A 25,679-nucleotide genomic window follows, 5' to 3' on the forward strand; every position below is an offset into this window, starting at 1 on the left:
TTTTATTTATAGGATAAAGAAATAAAGCTCAGAGTTTAAAACAAACCCCAACAAATGCCCCATAAATTTCTAATTTACTATGTTCTTTAATTAACGGTAGTAGTTCTGGTTACCTAAAAATACATCATGATATTTTAGTTTTACAATTACAAAAATTAGACTTTTCTAACCAACATATAAAGATGGGTTATTCACATGGTAAGAAAATAAAGGGAACAAAAAATAAACAGCTAGATCTGAACATAATTTCTTTCTCAGTTCAGGAGCCAAGTGTAATATTTCTAAATATTTCCAAAAGAACTAGATAACAACTTCAAATTGTAAGCCGTGCATGTTGCCTCTTTAAATTAGTGGATTAACATTTCTTCAGTATAAAAAAATGCATAATAAAATTTCAGAGTTAAGAGTTACATTCAACTACTTTAGGAAGTTCTGCCTACTGTATTATCAATCTGGGAATACTATTAAGGCTTGTTTTGGAAGAAATTCATTATTGAAAGAATTAACTTCATTTTTCTTTGGCTGCACTCCATGCCTTTTAAGATCAAAAAATTTATTTTCTCAATGTATATAAATTACCTACTGATATTTTATTGTCAGAGTTGTAGAAGAGAAAAAAGAAAACAATATGAAGTCTGCATCAATGCAGGAACCTGACATCCTGGCTTATGTAGTTTCACATTCTAGAAAAGACTCAGATTCCAGTGCCTCACTTTAATTATACACATTTAGGGGAGTTAATAATAGATAAATAAACACAGATATCAAAATCTTACATAAAACTATTATGGCAGAGACTTCACATTCAAAACAGTATGTAAATGTGTCTAGTCAATATTTCTGACCTATTTTGTTGAGTATATTTTTACATATATAATTGGGTCATGTTCCACTAATATCCTGCTTTCCTCTTCAGCTCGTTTTTATTCATTTATTTTATCACATTTGAACAGCTTCTGCTAATCCTATTCTCTGTCATATTTGGATTAGATCTGTATAGAACTTTAACATCATTTTAGCTGACAGATAGGATTTCTGGCAACCCTAAAGATGTGGGCGGAAAAGGCTGCAGAATGAAACGTTCTTCTTCACACGCATCTATTAGTTACAGTCCCAGGCTGCATTAAGAGACCTGCAAACAAAGCTTCAGATTTAAAAAATGTTCGAAGAAAATGCTTCAGTCCTTGTTATGATTAATATTTGTAATCCAACTACTAAATAATTCACAAGGAGCCCTTGCTTTCAGTCTGCTAGGTGGGTCAGCACACCTGGAAGCAATAGCTATTTACATAACATAGATGAGACCATTGAAGAGATGTGCTAGGATTTATAAATCCTTTTCCTGGCAACTCTCAGCTATTTTGCAGGTATCCCCCTTCTACATCATCTTCTTCAAAAAAGCCCTTCTCATATTTCTGTCTGTGAGTCTTCTCTTTTCATAGTATTTTGAAAATAAAAACGATTAAGTAGTAGGCAAATTGTCTCCTCAAATCAATGACACAATGAGGTCAGGAAGACTTGTACTTCCATGGAATTACAGCAGATTGAATGTTTCCTGCATACTCTGCAGTTGTACATATAATTTGACTATATTTATCACAACCCTCTTCTCCCCCCAAACTTAGACGAAAATAATGCTATGGTTGCTAAGATAAGCACTCTGAAGTTAAGAGAAGCCAGAAGTGAGATTGCTGGTTGGTGCAAAATTAACTCATCCCCCTAGTGCAACACAGTCTTTAAGGCTCCACTATTTTTCTCTGCAGGATCCTGCTTGATTTAGTGCAGAGGATGCTCTGGGGATTAATTTAGGTTATGTAGTGAAGGAAACTGTCAGTAGAATTCCAGCTTCATTTACTGCAGTAATAGGAAACTGTATAGTAAATGAAGCAGAGGAGTGCCTCAGTCCCTTCCTTTCCATTGCTTGCTCCCAGATCTTTCTTTCCTCCTATTTCCTTAACTCACATTTGCTCTCTCCAAGTTGTAACACTTTTGACCAGGCATTTCACCTCTTCCCTCCAAACTCACATCTCCAGTAATGGCATCTGTCTCCAGGTTGGTGCCATCACCTGAAGAAGAACAAGGACAGGCTCCCTCTACACACTGTCTAGGCAGCTGCAGGGAAAGCACAAGTTCAGGAGATACAGCATATGCAGTTTCCATACCCAGGGCTCACTGTTGTGCAAAGTTATCACCAGATCCTGAGATAACCAATACATGAAAAGGCAGAGTGGCTATTACCTCTTTTGGTAGGACACAGCTCCCAAACTCTGGGCATGGTTCTGCTGCTTTTCCATTGAGTGGATGGAGAGAAGTAACTGAATTCAGTCTTGCTGTACACATTTTTAAGAAATATTTGCAAGTTATTACTAACATTGTACTAATTATTTTATTGAACTTATTCATATTAAAATACCTATTTCAACTTTTATTCATTTACAGATCACAGCAAAGACTTCTGAAACCATAAATGCTCAGTAGCTAGAGCCCAGTGTCCATTTTACACACAACCCCATCAGAACAACTGGGTACAGTTTTTACTTACATAAGCAATTACTGTGTAAGTCACATATAACGTTTTTAGGAGTTGTTATTCAATTAGAATCAGATAGAACCCTTTTTTATGTGCCCAGATGCAACACTGAGTTTGTCAGGGTGTTGGTGACAGAAAACATTAAGACATTACTGAGCAATAGAATCACAAACAGACTGACATGTAGTTGTGGGAGCAAACAGTGATTCCTATTAATTGAACACTCTTTAGCTGGAACTCTCATGTCATGTGTTACAGTCATATAGCTCGGAGTTGTACAACACTGGCGTTAATGGAAGAAACAGCAGCCAGCTAGTCTGAAAACCCAATTCGTTTTTATTCCTTGCACTTAGATTTTCGATTAGCAAAAGTATGAATTATAACTTTACTCCTACATTTTAAAATGATCCTATTCTACATATGTTTCATGTTCAAACTACAGCATAGCCATTGTAGTACTTAGTTGGGGTCTTTTTCCCTTAAATACTTAAAACTCCATGAATCATGACTATGTACATGACTTTTCACTATGTAATTGAATTTCTAGTTCCCAAATCAAAACCCAGATAAATATTTGAAGTAATCTGTAAAACAAAGTGTTCTGCCAGTTTCATATTTCAGGCCTAATTTATGACTGTTGAATACATAAGATAAATATTTTAAAGTAGCTAAGGAACTAGTGAAAAATCAGCTCAGCTTTCTCCATGATGCTCAACACATGCTCACTTCTAGAAACAACAAGGAATACATCAATAATGACAAATGAATCAATAATTAAAATCTAAGAAAACACTGTCATGACCATAGGTATATTTCTATGCTTGTTATACAAGAATACTAGAAATTTTCTAAAATTGTTTAAAATATCCATCAAATCACCCTACAAATCTGTCCAGATCACAAACCCCATAATTTAAGGCTTCATCAGGATTTTTTTAATTGAATATTCGTGCTGGAAAAAAAAAAAAAAAAAAGCCTGTTTCAGTACTAACTTTATCACTTCCCTATATTTATGCATAATAAAGCTGAAAGTATTGCAACTTTTGCTCCCCTGGTGACTGGTATCCTTAGGGAATGATGCGCTCCTAGTTGCCACATAACGTGCAGATCTCCTCATTGACTGTACCCTGTTCTCTAGATCTGCATGTTCCCACAGTTATGAGAAGCTTCAGTGTTGGTTTAGATGCCACTCCAGAATACCTACATTCTAAACTTGTGTACCTCAGGTTTGCTGGTCCTTTATTTATCTGCAGATGTGTAATATAGATTTTTACGCAGCTCAAAACCTCCAACACATTTAATCAGTGCCATCAACTAACAACATACTTAGTTAACATTTTCATTCCTCTCTCTTGCAATGTTTTAGGTTTTTCTCCAAAAACCATTTTTAGTTCTCATTTCTACTATAGCATTGAAATAACATTTTTTCATTACCATAACACAACGTACAGAATAAAAGTTGGGAAAACGGCATTTGCCTTGTTAGATGTTGTTATAGAAGGACCATTATCTGGTAATACATTACTTCAAATCTTCTCAAGTAGTTCTTAGAGAAATGAAGATCTACTTGTATGCCTCTCGTAAGCAGTTCACAATGCCAAATGAAAATGGTATTCTTCTTTTGACCAAATGCATACCAACAACATTAGTTTGAAAATTCCTGAAATATTCACACTAACTCTATTCCCTATAGTCATCTGTTTTTATGAAGTTTTTCTAGAAAGAAACAGCACAGAACAAATTCTTAATAGCAAGAAACTGAGGTAGGAAGTTAAAATCATTTATTTGTTAAACTGAACCTTTTAGAAAGCAGTAGTCTTCTAGTAGCAATATATTCTGCCTTTATAATGTTAAATTTGTGAACCTGCATTCTAATAAGAGCACTCTAAACCATTTTTTTACTTCTTCTATATAATGCAAGTCTTGGACACATTAAAAAGGCTTCTTTCTAGTGCATGGTCTAGAGAGATTCATTAAATATGTAACATCTGAGTAGCTCATAAAAACTGGACAGCAAAGCTAGATATCAAATATCTGAAACTACGAGCAACATGAGAAAAAACAACATCACCTAACCCACTGACTGCTAAATTATGATACTCCACAGTTTTAACCACTTTTTTTTTCCTCATACTACTTGGTAGAGTTACATTGGCTAAAGCTTTCGAGCTTTATTAAAATAAATGTAGACCTGTAATGCATTTTTTCCTGAAGAGAAGACAGGAAATATATTTAACTCAAACATTTCTTATTCACATTGCCATTCCAAAAGTTAAACTTAAATCCCACTTCAGTTTACTTCAGCCTTCTTCAATAAGTTTCTGACAGCTGTCCTTTGATCTACATGCTGAAACCGCTAAGTCTTAGAGATGCTTCTACTGAGATTTATTCTTTACAAGAACAAACATGCAAACGACATAGGTTTTTTGCTTGCTTGCTTGCTCTTCCAGACTAATGTCTTTTGGTTTCTTCATTAGAACAGCTTCTATCTGCACTTTTGGGACACCTACACAAAGATTCATTCACCTGTCTCCTGAGGGTGTGCCAGGGGTAGGTTTTCAGCATCTACAGTGCTCACCTGCAGGCAATATATTTAATCTAAAAACATGGTCAGATGAGGATTTCCCACTGTAATTAATAAACAAATAATTAATTAAGAAAACCCTAACTATTTATGTGATGTATTTAAGACACATTCAGTGTCTTAAAAACAGAAAAAAATAAAGAAACATTCCTTTAAGAACAAGACTGGAAAAGCAAGTACCTTCATTCTGAAATCCTTCTGAGAGAGGACATATTTGAAATAACCAACCACTGTATAAGGAATATTCACCACTACATTTTCCCTCCTAAGGAAAGGAAAGCAGACAAAGGTATCTTCATAAAAATTATACACACACACTTATTTTCAGAAGTAGGCTTGGCGCTGCTGATACCCAAGTCCTTAAGAATGCTTGTAGGCTGCTCAAAGATAAGAGCTAGATAGTAGCACCAAGCAAAAAATGTCTTTGCAGTATCTTGTAGCATTGAAAATTATAATTTCAGCTCTTGAAAAATCTGCTGATGCCCACCTTGTTTATGGAGTAAAGGCTAATTTTCTAAATTGTTACAAATTAATTTGACTAATGGCAATGTAATTATGATTTTTCAGCATCACAGTGTTTAAGATTCTTCGAGCACACTGAACTAAGTGTCCTAACCTGAGCAGAAGGTTAAACAAACAACAACCCCCCCAGCCATTAACTGTCCAAATATTTTACTATTTGACTGCTTAAAATCAATGCCCTTTAGTAGCCATTGCTATGTACTTAGGGACTAGTGTCCTGTTAGGGGAAATTAGAAAAAAAAAAAAAAGGAAAAAATGTGGGTCTCTGCTTGATTGGGGTTTTTATTGTTTTCTTCAACTACTATGAGTAATTACTTTAAATCTTTCACCATTATTGGAAGTTGTCCCTTAAATCTTTGAAACTGTTTTCTGAAATGTGATTGCTAGCACCAGGAACAAAAGCCTAAGTACCTACCTTTGTTTCAGGAACGTGGGGAGCAAGAGTTTGTTGCACAGCTATTCCTCGAATTTTACAGTATTCTCACCTCTGAAATCTGGCCCTTCGCCCTCAAAACTCCACTCATAGAATTGTCAAAAAAAGATTTCAGCATGTGCTGATGTCAAGAGCTTGGAAATCCATGTTTGAGAAAAAAATAGCAGGTTACGGGATAACTCTTTATAGGCTTATTTGCCATACTGGTTGGTGCTTGACACTGGCATTACAATCATAAATGTGTAGGCTTTATGGTTGCTTCTTTACATAACATATTTTTGTTCAAAAGAACATCTTATTGGTAAAAAAAAAAAAAATTAATTTAGCAGTTCTAAAGCCTTTGTTACTCCAGACTTTTTATTCTGATTTACCTGATGGACAGCTAATATAAGTAACTTAAACAAAACAATTGCACACGTTCACACTATCCTTAAGGATACAAAATATCCAGTATTTGCACATATATTTGCATGAACACATTTCCATACTCGCCCTCGAATCTGTACATCCACAAAAACTTTATACTCAAAGGCTTGGCTCTGAAGAACTGGAGAGGCTGCTTGCCATGCATAACGCTTAGATGCTCAGTGTAGCTACCCAAGACAATACTTCAAGGACTCTCCTGAAGTAAGCTAGCTAAATGACACTTATTTAGCATCCCCAAGTTTTCTCCCACAAATACAGAATGACAGAGAATATGAAGGAAGATATGGCCTCCTAAGAACAGCAAAGACATGCTCAGGGCCAGAAGAAACATAGCCACGCCAGCCTAGAAACTCCCTGATTCGCAGATGAGTTCAAGTTGTGCAATGCAAATTTATACTGTACATAGACCTATATAGTGTGCATATTCAACTAAAGCAGTAACACCATTACTTAAATATGTGGGACTCACAGTACCATATGTGCAGTTGGAGTAAGAAAAGAAGCATGAGCAAGAGTTTCTGCTGAGATTTTATGGTTTTCAGAAATATTTTTTTGAGGCGCCAGCAGGTATCCTGCTTCCAAGACCTTAAGAAATAATGCTTAATGACTGGTCTCTCTGGATCCCATTAAGTGATCATGTAAACAGAAGGGCACTGAAGGTTACTCAGCAGAAACTCCTTAGTAACATTTTATGCCACCATGCAGTTTGCATTTTATTTGTTCCTAAGGAGGCTTCAAAATTCATTCAGGTTTGCAAACTCAAAGTATCATATATGAGGCTCTGTACTGAATACTAATTGGAGTACACGTTAGCTACAAGTATGAAAAAAGACAAAACTACATGGACACAAGACATTGGCATTCTAATCACAAAGAATGCATTATGAACATGTTCTTCACCTTTATTTAACAGTGTTCTGTCACAGAGAATAAGAAAGAACCTACTACTCAAAAAACCTGCAAAAAGCCATTGTACTGTGTGTTTTACCTAGTAATCATATTACACAGTACAGCTATGCTCATCTCAAAGATTTTAATGTGGGATGCATTGACCGGTACCCAGAATATCCTGAATGAGGAAGACAGGTCTATAACACAGGATCAGGCTGTCCATAAGGCAGCTTTCTCTACAGGCTTATCAGTCATGTAGTCAAAGTGTCTCTATCTTATAGTTTCTCTAACAGATGAAAAAAATTTGCCTTCAGGCCAAGCAAAGCCTGATTTTAGCAGCATGCATGGCCAGCACCTGCTGAAAACAAGGCACTTCCAAATGTGCTTCAAGCTGGGCACTGCTGGTAGAACTGGTCATTTACAAATCCTGACCTGCTTAGACAGTAATAATTTTGCCCTTCACCCCACAAACTAGGAGAGATCTTCTGTCAAGTGCTGCCTCTCCTATATGCTTAAGATGGACATGATTGTGTCCTGGCTTTATTTTTCTTCACAGTAGCTGGTATAGTGCTGCATTTTGGATTCAGGATAATAATGTTGATAACACACTGATGTTTTAGTTGTAGCTGAGCAGGGTTTACACAATGTGAAGGACCTTTTCTGCTTTTCGCACCACCTCACCAGCAAGGAGGTTGGGGGGCACAAAAAGCTGGGAGGAGACAAAGCCAGGACAGATGACCCCACCTGACCACTGGGATATGCCACATCACATGATGGCACACTCAGTATACAAACTGGGGAAAAGCTGGCCCCATTGCTTGGACACTTGGACCGGGATCAGTTGGTGGATGGTCAGCAACTGCACTGTGCATCATTTGCTTTGCATATTCTAATTCTTTCATCGCTATTACGATTTTCCCTTCTGTTTCTGTACTACTAAACTGTCTTCATCTCTACCCACGAATTTACTTAGATCCCTTTCACGCCCCAGTTCCCTCCCCATCCCAGTGGGGAAAGGAGCGAACAGGCGTCTGAGTGGTGTTTCATTACCTGCCAGCTTAAGCTAGGAAATGTTAAACATTTATAATCTTGACACTGTTACATTCTTACCATAATAATCTTTTCAGCATCTATTGTAGTGAGTTTCAAGCTGTTTGTCACAGTAGCATCTGTCTTAGATAATTCTTTTTCTGGCAAAGAAAGCTTTTCAACAGCGAAATAATTGTGGTAGCACATTGACCACATCTTGAGTTTGGGCATATGTCCCAAGTAGATCTTTTTCAAAAGCAATGAAGCACAACCTAAAATTGAATGGAATAATATGTCACTATCTTCTACCATGGAAGGGAACTCCTGGCCAGTTTTTCTTCTGTTTTTGGTACGAAAGTAACCTTTGAACTCCTTGCATGTAGTGTGATTATTGCTATTGTCAGCATAATTGATTTTTTCTCTTACCAAAAATATAATCTACTGAAAACTAAAACAGTTTTGAAAATTTTCCAAGTAAAATTGGAGATACTGTTTTGTGTAAAATGCCCCAAATCTCTCTTACAGCTTGAAACCTTCCCCTCATCTCAACCCTTGCAATTGCCTATTTCTATTAATGTTAAAATAAAATCTGCACAGAAAATCAAAATATAAAAAAGGCAGGGAAAATCCAGCAAAAAAGAAAACCAACCTATCTTGACATTCTTAAAATATGAACTACTTATACTTTTATTACACCTAGTTTTTGTAAATTGTCAACAGAAATTATTAAGACTTTCTGTTCCACAATATAGATAGTATCTTAAGGTTCTATTACTTGCATAATTGGAATCTGGAAGTTCTAATGAACTCTAGTTTGTACAGCACTGTTCATCACAAGTATGGACAAGAACAATTTACAGAGTTATATTCTTTTTTACAATATGCAGAATTAAAAATGACTATTCATTTTGACAAAGACTGATACATCTAAAGTGTTCAGTGTCAAAAACTATTTGAGTAATGACTGGTTTTCTGCTGTTGAAAAAAACCCTAAAGCTCCTTATGCAACAGAAATTTATTTCTAGAGGCTTTATTTTATTAGTATTCAGCACTAAGGGGTCTGAAAAAAAATTGGCATTCTCTGAAGTGTTTAGATCATGTGCTCATGTTTTAGGTGTGGGACTTCTACTTCCTTTTGCAAACACCTGATGTGATAGCCATCTGAATGGCTAATTATTTTTAAACACAGCTATAATACAGTAGAGGTAAAAATAACTTTGATTTCCAAGTGATAGTTTCAGAAGAAATTTCAGAAAATCTGAACCACACAACAATCTCAAGACAAAATCTTGCTGAAATAATGACCAGCTCATTAAGGTTTCAGAAGATCACACATTTGCTGATAAACTATAATAAGAAGGGCCAGGGTTCAATAGTGTTGCTTCATATAAAGCAGTGTCTCTGCAACTGTAATTGCTTTTATGTTCAGAAGAGCTATGGGGAAGAAAAAGAAAAAATCAACAAAACTCCCCAGAAAATTATGCCGTTCTCATAAGCTATTTGAAATATTTCATAAAATTCTCCTTATCTCCCTGGTACACCTTCCCAACCTTTAATAGTTGGGATCAAAGATCTTAGTGGCCTTTTCCAACCTAAATGATTCTGCGATTCTGTTCTCAGCAGACATATCAATAAAGTGTTGTCTGAAGAGATTCTCAGCTCAGATATATAGCTGTGTTTCTCTTACAAAAATAATTTGTTATGGTGAAAGGTTTTTCCAAGATCTCCTCCCACCCAAATTAAATCTATACACAGAAACCATTTTACAGCAGTATGTCATGCTTTTATTTCAGAAGCTTCTATTTTAACTGGAAGTACACTTCACATGTACAGATCACTTTAATGTCAGAGGGATTTCCAGATGCTCAGCAATTCACATGGACAGAACCCTGCATAGAATAAGTGCCTTATCATTAGAACTTCAGGACTTACCGAACCACCACCATGGTTTCTGAGAAAACACAACAGGAGCACTCAGAAATCCAGACTCTAATCACTGACAACTGATTAACCCATTGAATCACTGATAAACACAGGCTTGATAGGGTGATATCTAATCACCTTTTCTATTGTATAAATGACAGTTACTTTTTGATTATATACAGGACACCTTTTGAGCCTTTACAGTTCATTATGTTCATTTGCCTCCTAACCAGAGCTTATTGCAGTACTTGTGTTAAATTACATTTCCCATCCTTCTCCCCTCATAGGTCTTTTTAAAAAAGTACAGAAGAGAAGGCCACATGTAAGGGAAGAAAACTGTGGGCAAACTGTCTGGTCAATTTAAATTCTAACACAGCCATAGGCAAAACCAATCCAAGAAATGTATTTGGGTGTTCCAAAAAAAGAGCAAGTATTGTTTAAAGCTTCTGCAGGATTGACATTACCCTTTAACACATGGTGCTGACTTCGTATATTCACACACCATCTCTTGTCTCTGGTGAATACTTCTGTCAAAAATGAAAAAAAATGATTGTTTACACACTTTACCTGACATACCTGATACTACACTAAGAACTCTGCTATTGCAGAATGGAAAAAAAATAGCTTAATGAAACCAACACCTGAAATAAAAAAGTTCAAAGTGCTTTGGTACAGCAGACACATTTAGAAACACTGATAAATTCAATTTCACTTGAAAGGTGATAGGTGGCTCCAGTTTTGCATTTCAGTTTCTGAACCTTGAAATCACTTCTTCCCACAAAAGGATGCTGCTTCAAAGCCTTTCTATCTGGAAATTAAAGCGCCAGAATAACTGCTACAGGAGGGACTGCCGAACTGCTCCAAATGAGCCAGTGTGCCCAGCACCTTGGGCTGTTTGATGCAAGGCCGGCAGCTGAACAGATTGGGCCATGTGTGTCCCTATCCCCGCATGCATAGGAGCCATCTGGAAACAAACAGCTCAATCATGACAGAGTAAAGATAACAAGGAAAATTGCAGCTTCCTGATTTAAAAAAAAAAAAAAAAGGATATATTCCCTTACCTTACCTCATTATTTTAAGACTCACAAAATATGCAGGCTTTCCCTTATCTCCTCCTGTAAGTATCTTTTTTAACAACCACATTAAGAGCATCACCATGGAAAACAAGGAGTCATTTATGAAAGGCAAGGGCTAGCACATCATTCATCTGCTGCTGATGCTTCAGTCAGAGGTACTGCAAACCCAGCAGCCATGCAGACAAGCAAGTTTCACTGAAAGCTCCTGTCAGATCAGTGAGACCTTCCAAGTGGATGCCTAAATACAACTATATTTAAGGCCACACCAGCCTCTACTGTAATACTCAAGAGAAACAGCAGTTGGAGGAAAGAGATAAGAAGCTAAACAAACTCAGTACATCACCTGAGATCACATTTTGACCATCTTCCAGAAGAGCAGGCCAACGACAAGCCACACTAACAATGTGCTCTTTAGCTTGGCCAACTTCACGGCAACTCCAAGCCAGCCCGTGCCCCAAGCACACACCTGGGGTCCGGCTCTACAACAACAGCTATCAAGAATCAGCCCCAGCTGCTCTGAAGTTTGGGACTCCACCTTTAATGAGCCTAATTAATTTACTTTCAAGGTAGCCTGGCTCCAGATTGCACTGTTTTCCAAATGTTTTCCATAAAGCCATGGGGAAGAGATGCCCTTTTCCTATGAGCCTTGCCATCGTCCTGGGGTATTCCTCCAGTTCAGCTGCTGCTCAGCACCAATCCCCGAGAAGGGGAAAGATCAGTGCTTGCTCCCAGGAGGGCTCGGGGAAAAGTCAAAAGACTGAAAATATTCTGATTGAAAATTGAACCAGGATTTTATTGTTAAAAACAGTCCTTAGATGAAGAACTAAAAGATGGTATTTCTTTAAACACCTTTTTTAAAATGAAGTGATAGAGAAATAGAGATCACTACCCTCATTAAAAGGTGCTTTTATTTTCTTATTCAATCCCTCAGTCTTCTAACATAAATTTTCCTCTGCCACTGACAACTTCTGCATTATTTATACAACGGCCAAACTATAATTGGCCTCTTTCACATGGGTGAATATCAACATATGGGGGGGAAATAGGGCAAGGAGAGAATGCAGAAAAGTGCAATTCCCATATTTGTAGAGAAAACGGTTGTATTCTGACAGAGTGACTGATTTTAGATATACTGTTCTGCATTTATACATAGTTGATGTCTAGCTTATAAAGGTTCATTTAGCTATAAAAACATCATGTTTAGATACTGAAACTCTTCAGTCTCAGAAATTCTTATGATCTGTATCAACAAGACAACTGTTTTGCTGTGATATAATATTTCAGAGTACTAGATTTTTCTTTCTATACCATTCTAATTTAACTTTACTTTAGCTCTAACATGAAGATACAATTTCTATTGTACTGTGAAACCAATAGCCATTTCCCAATGTCTAGAGGCAGAAATTACATAAGCTTAAAACATACATCCTATTTGACTCTTCACATTGCCAGCTTCTGTTTCAGCTTAATATAGCACATTTTATTCCCTGTTTCTTACCACAGCAGTTCATTGAAAAAACCCAAGCATTTACACCCTGAAGCTTTAATATCACAGTATAATCCCATGTAAAGAGATGTGACGCCATGAATTAAGAGGGTCATACTTCTAGAATGTTCTGGTTCACAGCTGAAACAGGATCACCTAAACAGATTTCTACATATAAACTTCACAAAGCTTTTTAAACAGATTTTGCACTACAACTTAGAAAACATGATTTCATCTAGCTCACAAACTACACCAAACTATAGCTTTGAAGTAGGTTAAGGAGGGAGGCATCGGGTGTGTGCAGGAAGGCAAGGAAGGAACAATCCAGCTAACCCCTAAAAGCACTGTGCTCATTCAGGTGCAAAACCTACTGCCCTTCAGAAGGGGGAAACACACTCTAGCAACATCTGAGCTGCTGCTATTCTTGTCTTCTCCCAGACCTTTGCTAACCAGAAGAGAGGCAATTCCTGCACTTTGCCAAGTGTCATACTGCTTCTGCAGACCTGCTTGGTTCCCTGCACACTTCAGGCAGGATCCAAAGCTGGAGCCAGTAGCACTCTCCATATCAGTTTTCATATTCAGGTTTCAGAAAACATCGTACCTTTTAACTGTTGTGATTCTCAATAATATAAGCTGTCTCCTCTCACAGAAGCCCACTTTCATCAGCACAGAGTGGACAAGTCTGACTTCAAACTGCCCATAACTAAATATAAAATATTGTCACTCCCTATGCAATGGACCTTTATTTACAAGATGTCCATCTTCCTGTGGAGCTGATAGTAAAGTTTTCATTATTTTCAAGATCTCTGCTCTAAGATATAAAGTTTATTCTTTCCTGACAGCACTGTACCGATTCTGCAGGAAGATACATTTGCTTTTCTATTCAGCAAAAACATCTATCTACAAATATTCTTTTTAAACTTAGATTCTTACACAAAGTTACTGTATTACTGAGGTTGATACATGGCAGTGCAAGTTTACTGCCTGAACTCAATGATTTTACAGGTCGTTTCCAACCTAACTGATTCTGTGATTCTCTACTCCCCTGAATCAAATACAGTAATACTAACTGCAGTAAAATAAAAAATTTGGGCCAATTTTATTAGGTATTTCCAAATGCACCACCACCCTCCTTTTCATCAATTAGGTTTTTTATTTTTATTTTAAAGCAATTTTAAGATGTCATCACACTCTAGTTTTACACATAAAGCTCCTCTTCATAGAAAAGAAGGTATTGTGATAAGTTTGGCTCCAGAAAACCTAGGTTCACTTCTCAGCCTTGCCACACGCTCTCCACGAGGCCTTAGATTCATCACTTAGGATTCAAGTGTCCCATGTCAGGTGCCTAAAAATTAGCTGATTAAGTCTCATCTAGTGATCCCAGACTTTTTATAGTCACTGAAAAGGAACAGATAATTTCAAAGAGCAGTCCATCTCACCTCCAGAGAGTAGTCCAACTCACACAAAGACAGATGCCTAAGGCAGGTCAAATGAATCACCTTCTGGAGGTATTTAAACTTAAATGACATGAATCCCATCCTTAATCTCCCTCTGCCATTGATCCCCATCTGTCATATGGGATTTATGTTTCAACATATCAACAGGACACTAGTTTGACTGGCTTCTACTTAACATAAATGACTCTTTGTTATGTACAGACTTGCACGCTACACAAAAAGCCAGTCCTAAAATCTTTACATGAAATCTTCATGTCTGTGTTCAAGACAGCCTACCTGGGCAGCTGTGGTTTTGGCTTTGTATTTGTTTCACCCATTTATGCTGTCACACAGCAGAGCGGGACTAGATGTTCTCCTGTAGCAGCCCCTCATTGAGAGGGTGAGCAGAAATCTCCAATAATTACATAAACCTCCAGACAGATGAACTGGCTTCTGTACTGGGGAAGCTGCTGTAGCAGAACTTTGCTAATTCTTTTATCATAAAAACTGCTTTCTGGTATGAAACAGCTAGTCTCTTAAGTACTACTGGAGCTGGAATTAGTTTATCTCCTTTATGCCAGATAAATTCCCTCCTGGCCACAGAAGGCTAAAAGCCAGTCCCTTTGTACCACCCCACCTGTAAATAATTCAAATCCCAGTTGTGAGCATGGTATTATACATGAAATAGCATTCTTCAGTAGCAAGCCAAACAGCTTACCCAGTTTTCAACTAGAAAATGGTAAATCAGATTACTGGAAAACAGGAAACTTTTTTGCATTTAAAAGTGAAAAATTCCTAAGTTATACCACATTGAAGGTAAAGAGGTAGTAAAGAGTAACTCAGCACAGTTTCTAATTAGAGATCTAAATTGGATGTCCAAGTCCCCCAGTATGAATAGTACAACCCTAATGACTAGCAAAATATATCTAGTAGAATGCCTAACAAACATGATACAATTAAAATCTCTTTGAAGAAGGATGATATGGTTTCAGCAATGAGTTGTTTATTGATCTCTGGGGGCTTTAAATACTGGCACTTTTTCCAACATTTGGGCTAAATTTTATTTTATTTTTTGCACAACTGTCCATGTCCCCAGTCAAAGATCTGGATCCTATTATGTTAGGCACACTGTAAACACATTACAAGATTTGTCAGGCCCTGTTCTAGAGAGACTGCAGAGCAAACACTGCTTCTCACAAACATGAAGCAGCTCTTTATGAAACAGCTGTCGCCAGTTACAACCTACACTTGGTATTCACTGTGTTAACAGAGGATGTGGAGAGCTAAGCCATCACACCCAGATCTTTCCTTTATTCCATATCAAAAAACCAACCAACCAACCAAACAAACAAACAAAACCACAAAAAACCCCCACCAACTTCTTATTTTTCCCATGTATCCAGGCAAGCAATCAACTTATAAAACCAAAATACATTTAAAAGCCTGTTCTAAGTGATGGTGACAATAAGTGACTTCCAGTCTTCTAACTCAACCATAACTTCTTCAAAGGGGAAAAAAAAAAAAGCAATTCTGTATTTCTGGGACCTAATTCAGCTCATCTAAAAAAATATGATTCACTAGAAATACATTAACAAGAATTCTGGTCAAAGAACTGGAATTCTGGACCAGAACTGGAAGCACAGTATTAGACCAAGTCCAATGGAAAAAGTAACGTGGCCTGAAGCTGTTGCTTTGTAACAAGAAACATTTCAGCTCACATTTGTTTCAGATTCACTCTGTGCGCCTTATCTAGGGAAAAACCCACACGTATTTACTATTGTTAAAACTGAGAGCAACTGTACATGCTGTGACTGTATTCATATTTGCAAGGATGCTGGCCCACATGGTGAATACACTTATTGCATATTAGTCTTAGGCACTAACTTGCTACTACATAAGGTTTAATTCCATCTCTGCTAGGCTATGTTTGTGTAGGTCATCATCTTTATCTCTGCACCAACAGCTGTAGAACTTTTGACCATCACTGACCAACACACAGCCTGCCCACTCACACACTTCACTGCTAAGCCCACTACCTTTAATTCCTCCCAATCTTGCTACTCACGCATACAGAAAACTCTTACGCCCAATAGTTATGAGGCAAGAGCTTCAAACTTCATAGAAGTTGACTAACCACAATCAGTAAACATGCTGATGGTCTTTAAGAGTGGGAAAGTTTCAGTACATTCCCTTACTCTTCTTTTTTGTAAGTACTACAGCATAAGATAAACCCTAAGCACAATTCTACCCTCTGTACAATACACCTCTTAAAACTTCGTAAAACCTAGAATTTATTCAATACAATTACACCTACGTCTGAGTGAAGTAACTAACTTTTAAGTATCTGAACGGCACTATGGCTGTAAGTAGGCCAGGCTGAGCTAATATTTTTCAAAGTTTGAGGATAAATTCTTATATTACCTCTTCAGCATAACCATATTAAGAATTATCAATACATTTATCCCAAAAGGACACACCAAATAGCCAATATTTGGCCCAATGCAAGACAAAACCTTGAACAATTTGTTAACTTAAAAAAATCTGAATATATCTTTAACTAGGCTCCATCACTACCGCCACCTATGACTTTTTGTCTGCACTTGAGTTCATCTTTTCAAAATTCCCACATCCATCTACTTTAAACACCTACAGCCAACACTTCAAACTAAGCCAAGAGGTTAGGTTTTTACCTCCCCAGTAAAGGCTCCTTTTCTTCATCAGAAGATGAAGATGACTTTCTTCAATAGTCACAGAACTAAGTGGAAGAGGGGAGTAACACCACAGAGTAAGGCATGCCAGGTGATAATCCCTTCCAGCAAATAATTTAGCTTTATTCTGTGAAATCAGTTAACACCATTGAATTCATATGTTGTTTTAAAAGTAGCTGAAGTGAACAGACATTCTAAGAGCCAAATTTCAACACAAAGCAAACAAAATGCTCCCAGTTTCATGTTAGTAGCAGAAGGAAATCCAAAAAAAGCTATAACTAGAGTAATATTGCCACGCTCCATTAAAATTGTGCCAATTGTTTTTCCTTTCATTTATATGCAATTCATACCATTTGGAATCCCACTGATGAGTACAGATATACATGAGTTATCTGGAAAGGCAGAAAAAGGTTTTGGCTTTTGGGATTCATTTGAATCCTTCAGTAACAGTGTAGACAGTCTCTACTACGCCTGCAGAGGACTGGTTCATCACCTTTAAGGGACATTTGGCTGGTTGTTGCTTTAGAAGTTAATCGACACTACATTGATAAGCAGTGCTCAATTCAAAAATCTGAGCTCTAGCTGCTTGATATCAAGATAAAATATTTATTACTATTATTCTTCTTCTAAAATGCTGATTTCCATAGTGAGTTTTATGCCTTGCTCACCTATAACACAGCACTTTCATCAATATTTATGAAGAATAATTGATTCTGAGTAAACAGCTCACAATTATTAGCCAGTGTATGATTTATAAAGCAAATATTTCCATATCAAATATTAAAGTAGGTCCAAGTCATTATTAAAAATGGACATACGTTTTGAAGATGACAAGTGCAAGAAAGCACTACAGCATGTGACTTCAGGTGTTTTTGTCCCAGATGATTTTACTTTAAGTTTTCACTTTCAGCATTTTCCCAACAAGCTAAAAGGGCGGTAAATACATATTAATTTCTAAAAAAGCAATATTTCAATCCTACTGCGTCGAATTTACAAAAATAAAGCAAATATACAAGATAAGGCAGCAAAGGCCTTATGCAGCTACAGGACATCATGAAGAAGAAAGTGACCTCTGTCAAGGTCACATGGATATTGCCTGGTGTTTCTCTTGCTCTAACTAGCAGCTGAGCAAGCTAACAAAGTAAGAAAGCCAAAACTGACAAGCAAGTGCAGGGTAGCAGCTTACTGTTAGTATATAAAAAGCAACTAGGAAAAAATGAAAACTGTGGAAAAAATCCACTGACAGACTTTTCATAAGGAAATATTAGCATGATACAGTTATCAAACGTAACAGTGTAACAAGCACATCTTTAAACATTTGGGCTGTTAGAAAATACATAAACTTTAATTTCAGGATCCAGAAATCCTCAAATTCAACCATCACTCCACTGGTAGTCAAAAATGTGTTTGTCTTCCACCCTTACCTGGACTACTCAGGGACATCTCTGGCAATTCAGCAGGAAGACACTCTCAAAGCTAACTCTTACTTGCCTTTTCAGTAGAGTTGTATCCCTCTCCTAACAGACACTTGTTTTCTTACCAATGCCACCAATTAACCATCCATAGCCTGACACATGGAAAGAGGATATGAAAGATGCTCACCAAGACAAGTTTATCCTGGGGCAAAGCAGAATCATGATAAAGTTCCCTGGCTCAGATGCCAGGCACAAGGATCGGCATTTCCACAGCCAGCTCCAGAATGGGTTTAGCAGAAACTGCCCTTTAGGTAACATCTCACTGCTTGGGCATCTAGAAACTAAGGCCTATTTACACAAGTCCAGGCTAGAATGATGGGACACAGGACACTGGTCCTCCCACATCTTAAAGAGTAACAGGCATTCTCTTTTTAATCAAAGTTCCTACTAATAAGCTCAATTCATAGTTTTAGGGCACATCAGAGGAACAAAATAAATGAAAGGAAGTGTCATCGACTTCAAATGGCTTTAAATCAGGTCTCAAAGATTAACACCAGTTAGATAAATAAACAAAAACTTCTTGTCAGTAACATGGGACAAAATAGGATTATAACATACAAGGGCAGCTTAAGGGAACTTCAGACAGAACCTCTTCACACTATAAGAGTAACATCACAACATCTTTTACAACAAATACTATTTAATCCAAGAGACACAGCAGGAGTTAATAGCAGCAAGTTCAATGGGTTGGTGATTTTAAGGTCAGAAGGACAGGTGGTTACTTACTCCGTTCTCATGGATTAACACAAATCAAAAATCCAGCAATTTCAGCACCAAATCTAGAACTTGTACTTGGTCTAGTTAAAAGGAAAGAAAATAATGATGTACAGACTTTAAGTAAAGGTATCATCTCCTCACTAAGGTGGTTCATACACTTGCTACTCTGATGGAAAAATATCGATACCTCATTTCTAGTCTGGGGTCTTGTGGTCTGTGTGCCCAGCCAGGTTGCTGTGTGACCTTTTATATATCAGAGCACAATTTAATACTGCTATTTTCACTGTGTGGGCATCAAGGAAGCTCTCAGCTTTCCAAAGAAAACAGTAAGCTTTCAGGAGTTCAACTAAGAAACAGACTGGGCCCATCTCAAATGGCACAACTCAAGTCCCTTCTCTAAACTAATTCTAGTTGTGTGGCATCCAAAAGGATGGGCATCCAGAAGGATGTGATGGGCACCTTTCCTGCTCTCAGCAGTGTTTACAGATGCATATGGTTTCTTTACTCTTCAAAATAGGGGCAGATGATGATCCCCAGATGTAATTTGCAATTCTTCTTCTAGAGCCAGTATTTGGGGGACGCATGATTTTTTTTTACTGGAAGTAGGCAAAAGTATTACTGCTTTTCACTTTGTTAAAATGTATATTCAGATGTCACAGGACGAGAAACCAAATTAAATCAGCCTATAATAGCACTTTTTCCAACTTTATTAAAATTGGCACAAAATAACCAGAATTACATTCATGAATATGGATTTTGTATTTTATTCCAGATCATTGTCAAAGGTAATGAAAAGAGTTGGAATAATAGACATGGTGATTCCCCGTATACTATCTGTTCTGCAAACTAGTATATGAAAAAAAAAATCTGTTCATATGGACAGTGATGCTGTTTTACAGCATTATTTTTACAATGAGAACATTACCCTAAACTAAATTAAATGCCTGACTAAATTCAAAACAAGCTTACCATTTCAAGAAGAAACACAGTCCTTTTTAATTAGAAAAAAAAAAGTTTCAAAACTATATGACTGGGGTGTTCGTACTTCACACTATCCTTCTTTAATCCTTAGCTATTCACCAATATATTGTGTCTTATATCAACACATCCCACAATTAAGTTTTTCTTAATTTATCACTTTTAGCCTTTGGAAAAAAAAACAACAAAACAAAACAACACACTCTAACTGCATTGTCACATATTCTTCTAAGAATTCCTCCCAATTCTAATACTCATTTATAGAAATCCAATAGAAATAAATTATTATAAAGAAATACTGTCCATAGCTTTGGAAAAAGGAAAAAAAAAATTAAAATTACATGCTACAAGTGATCATTAAGTATTCCAAATAAGAGTTAGGTCTAGTGTCCACCTGTCAATGAAGTACATTCACAAATTTTCTAGGAAAATCACGAGAGTTGGAAACAACATCCTGAACCAAATAAACCATTTGTCATGGAATCTTTATTTCTGAACCCAAGGGAATGGCCTGTAGTTGTGTCAGAGGAGGTTTATGCTGAATATTAGAAAAAGTTTCTTCACCCAGAGTGTGGCTAGGTACTGGAACAGGCTCCCCAGGGGAGTGGTCACAGCACCAAGCCTGACGGAGTTCAAGAAGCATTTGGATGATACTCTCAGACACATGGTCTGACTCTTGGGGATGGTCCTTTGCAAGGCCTAAGGGAGGGACTTGATGATCCTTGTGAGCCCCTTCCAACTCAGCATATTCTATGATTCTATAGTGCCTTGCGCAAAAGCACTCCAATTATTTTCAACTGCCCTATCTACATGGTTATTCAAACACATAGAGATGAGAGAGTTCACAGGCAAACTTGTGTCTCTGAGCTAAGCTAGGGGATTGGTTACTAGCCTTCCCACACTGCAACTACTACACTGATATTTCAGCCACATACAGAAAAGCAATACCCTTAAGATAAAGGTACAAAACAGAAATTGTAAGCAGACTTTTAATCAAATCATTAAAACATCACTAGGCAGCTTTGAGGCACATGTATTTGTGGCACTCATGTACACACTAACTACAGACACGGTTACAGTAATAAAGCTACTACAATACATTCGGCTACTGTTATAAATCCTGAAGAGTGTCCAGGAAACTTACACACAGCACCACTAAAATAACCAAATTGGTTTTAGCCACTCCTAAATAAAATTTTGTTTTCCTGAAAAATGGTTTATTACTATAATAATTCAGAGTTGATGAATATTAAGTCATTTGGATAAGTTTTTGTGACATTTTTTAAAATTTGTAAATTTTCTCCATTTAGAAGAACCTTTTAAATATTAGTAGCTTATCAGATAACTTCACTGCACAGGAAAAAGTCCAGATTTATTTTGTGCTCCGATACATTTCTCTGAGTATCTTTAGGGATGGCTAGAAAAGAGATATGGCATCCTGTGTTTGCAATTCTCTGAGAATTTAAAAGATGGCAACACCACTCCCTCTAGTATGGAGAAGGAGAAGTGTTCAGTGCCTGCTGTTCTGGGGAAAGACCTCCAGACTAGCAACGATAAGAAAACAGGTTAAAGAAAAATGCTCAGCTTTCTCATAACATATTCATGTACTACTCCTTTAGTCACTTGGGGAAAACAACAGAAAAGTCAGCCTCTAAAACATACTGATTAACATTTGTCAAAAGTAGTACTTAAGGAGACATTCTTATTATGGCTCCTATCCAGTTTTCAGTCACAAGCCTCAAGGGAAAAAATTATTTTCAACATATATCTTTAAATTTTTTTTTTTTTATTCAAACAGACAACTTTTTCCACACACTGCTTGCACAAATCATTCAGCTGGTCTGTGCAGTCCCTGAAAGAGACTGCCTGTAGCCTGCTCTTAGCGTCTCACCAGAAGAAATCATGAAAAACCCTTCCCAGCTGTCCTCCTCCTATGCATTCTACTTTGGTATATATACGGTATTTCTGTAAAAGATATAATAGTAAAACTACCATTTCCTACCCCCCTCCCCTTTTTACTGAGGTATATTAGGGAAGAATAAAGCCCACTTTAGCAAAGATGACACGCTTTGTTTATTTAGTCTGGCAAATGCTTTTATTTTAACCACAAGTATCTTTAGTAAATATCAGCAGTAAACACAAATTGATAGTTGGTTAATGAGCCTCCCTTATCTGTATTTCTAATTCAGGTTCTTTCTAGATACCAAGTTATGTTTAAAACAAACATTCTACAGAGAATCAAAGTAAAATCAAACGATGAAGTAATTCTCTTTGTGAAACTGCACATTTATATGGGCATCCCCAGCAGAGGGAAGGAGATCATGGAATCCGTGCGTAATAATTCCTCCACGCTTTTCTTCTAGATATGCGGAAATATTTTCTTGTCATTTTTATTTGTATTGCAAACTTTAATGCCTCTTCCACAGCAGGTAAAAGAGGTTGTATGCATTCTTTATTCAGAACACAATTCCCAGTAAAGACCTTATCTGTGTATTTAAATCTGTGCATATAAATATAACCCCCCACAGAAGTATTTTTAAAATTGTAATCAGACTGTTGAACTGACGGGAAAAGATCCTGATATGCTAAATAAGAGTTTCATTTTCATGCAAGGAAACATCAATTAACTGAGTTCTGTACAGCTGAGCAGCTTAAAAACTTCTGCCAAACACTGAACTGCTCCTTTCTACTTATTATAGACAACCCTACCAAAAGACCATAAAAATTGATTTTATGTTTCCGGTGTCTCTATGCTAGCTGGAAAAATATAGATTTTTTTTTTTTCCCCTAGGTTTCTGACAAACAGAACCTTCCCTTATCTCACACCTTCTCAACTACTACACTAATCAACACTGAGCATCTTCTCAGTCGGCTCTTATATCTGACTTAAGTTATGATTAAGGTAAGAACATTTCAGATTGTTAAATCAAACACTGTTAAATCTATGGTTTTAAAGGGCTTCTTGCCCACCAGTGATACAGAAAAGGCTATATCCCACTTATGCTGCTGTGGCATACGTGGTAACAGATTATTTTTCACATTTGTTTTGGGGAAGTGTTAGAACTGCTGTCAGTCTGTGAGCTACCTCTTTAAATTCCAGTATCAATCCTTAAAATGGATTTAGCATCTTTCGCATCAAACATTAATAAGGCTCACTTAGGCGCTCTTAATGTGAAGGAAAATTGGGCTTGTATGAAATGGCTACACTGGAACATTTCATGCTTTTGCAAGTGCAGGAGTATGATTATTTCCTACAGCATGTCATTATCTTATGCCCTGTGGTTCTTTTTTAAATTATCTCTTCTCACTCAAGCTGCCTACACTATGTTTTTAAGCTATATAGTTTCAATTTATGAATTGCATGGATGCAAATTTTGAGCAACTATACCACATTAAAGTATATTCCCTTCAGACACTACTAATAAAACTACAAATACAAAAAACTTGGAAGAAAAAAGATACGTATTTGACTCAAGATATAAAATCAGGTCATTTGTTTCCAAGACAGACAAGAAAATACTATTCTAGACACATGTGCAATCTCCCTACACTTCTTCTGAGCAGGTTTATTTAAGCATAGCAGGAGATGTCATTTCACATCCTCACAAAGCAAATTAGTTCACTGCCTACTTGTCCTTGTACCCAAAAGCTCCCCCTCCCTTTTTCAGGGACACTCCTATAACAACTGCTCATCTGTAACTCTAGATGTCAACTCACCAGGGGAAGGAGACTCCCCTTGGGTCTACAGCTACCATCTTCTGCTTCTTAGGATGAAGTAACTCTCTCGGGCAATAACGCAGTTTAAACAGCACGTAACAGATTAACATGCAACATGGATGGCACGCTGCACAGCAGCTCTGAGGATGAGTATCACCATTGCAGATTAGTAGTCTAGTTGTCGTCTATAACATGTACGTGTTTCTAAAATTACTCTACTGACCTTTGTACAGAAAATATTATTTCAGAGACAGTGAAATATTATTGCACTACAACATTTTGCATTGAGTTTACAAGACAATAAAGACAGAACTCCTTCTTCACCCGCAAATGGCTATTAAAAAAGGAAAATAAAACTTGACATCCCCAGACAATCAAAAGAAATGATTTATTTGGATGCCAACATCTGCCTCGAAATTGTGGCCAAGTGCTTTTCTGTGCTCATTTAGGACTCAACTTGGAAAGCTTTTCAGTTACATTTACCTAGAGATTTCTCACTACCCCTTCCCATCTGACAGAAATCACTCAGCTGGGTCTGATGAATAATAGCAGAATTGTAACAGAGATGACTGAATTACAGATTGTTGAAAGTACCACAAAGGCTCATTCCAATGACTACATTTAATTTATTTACTACACTGACTACCAGAAACTGGTAGTCGTTTGATATCTTTATTTCAGAAGAAGGGAAACAAAAGAAATATTAATATTCATCGCCACTTTCTTACTGTATCTAGTAGAGTTTGATAGCCAAAATTAACTTTTAAACATACCGTGTGCGCCTGGGAACCAGACTAAAACGTACCCCAAATCAAAGCAGGGCAAGCAGTATTTCGTAAAATGAAGGAAATAATGTCAAAGAAGATGAAATTGCATGAAAAGAAAACGCGTTAGCCTGACAGCCTTTCTAAGTAATGTGGGAAAGGGTTTTGTGAATTGGTACACAAATGATGATCAGATGTCCTGCGGTCCAGAGGGAAGACCAGAGCCGGCGGGGGCACACCGCCGTGCCCCACCGCTCTCGGCCGGGGCGGCCGTCGGGACAGACCACCCTGCCGAGGGCGAGGGCACAGCGGCGGCAGCAGCCAGGTGACACCAGGAGAAACAAGTTGGCTCGGCGACCGCCTGGGCGCCGGCTCCGGGCAGCGACGGAGGGATGTTGAGCGGACAGCTCCCCTCTCCTACAGCCGGGGCGGGGGGCGGCGACAGCGGAGCTCCGCGGGGGCGGCGTGGGGGCGCGGGCGCCCCCTTTGTCTATGTCGCCCCTCCCGTAACCGCCCCCACCCCCGCCGGGAGCGCTCCGGGGGCGGTCCCCGCCCCCCCGGCAGCCGCAGGCAGAACCGCCGGCCGCCCCCGGAGCATGTGCTCTGCCCCCGCCCGCACAGCGGGCAACCCCCCGCCCGAGGCGATGCCGCCCGGGCGCGGCGGCGGGCGGCCCCGGAGCTCTGCCTTACCTGGCAACCGGGTCGGGCGCTGCCGGCTCGTCCTTCAGCCTCTCCCCGCGGCGGCACCTCCCGGGGCGAGGCTGCGGTGCACAGCGGGGCGCGGGCGGAGCGCCCCCGGCACGGCGGGCAGGTCGCCCCGGCCCCTTGCGCTCGGCGGGCTGGCGGCACGCCGGGCGTTAAGTTTGAGCGGCGGTGGCGGCCGCCGGCGGGCAGGGCAGTGCAGGGCGGGCGGGGCGGCGGAGGCGGCACGGGGGCTGCGCGGCGCCCGGAGCGCCGCCACACTGCAGCGTCTCCAGGAATCCC

General features: G+C 38.3%; 1 protein-coding gene across 3 annotated transcripts in view; it reads right to left on the bottom strand.

Moving 5' to 3' along the window:
- SYT1 (synaptotagmin 1) overlaps positions 1-25,629 on the bottom strand; it is a 357,422-nt gene extending 331,793 nt beyond the window's left edge. For all 3 annotated transcript variants that reach the window (XM_027896088.1, XM_027896089.1, XM_027896087.1), the window contains exon 1: positions 25,386-25,629. The gene's annotated coding sequence lies outside the window, so the exon portion shown is untranslated. The remainder of the gene's footprint in view (positions 1-25,385) is intronic.
- Between the last annotated feature and the right edge of the window lie 50 nt (positions 25,630-25,679).

The sequence above is a fragment of the Empidonax traillii genome, unplaced genomic scaffold (assembly GCF_003031625.1).
Source record: "Empidonax traillii isolate 1590-97213 ecotype Southwest subspecies unplaced genomic scaffold, ASM303162v1 scaffold477:size924519, whole genome shotgun sequence".
Lineage (NCBI taxonomy): Eukaryota > Metazoa > Chordata > Aves > Passeriformes > Tyrannidae > Empidonax > Empidonax traillii.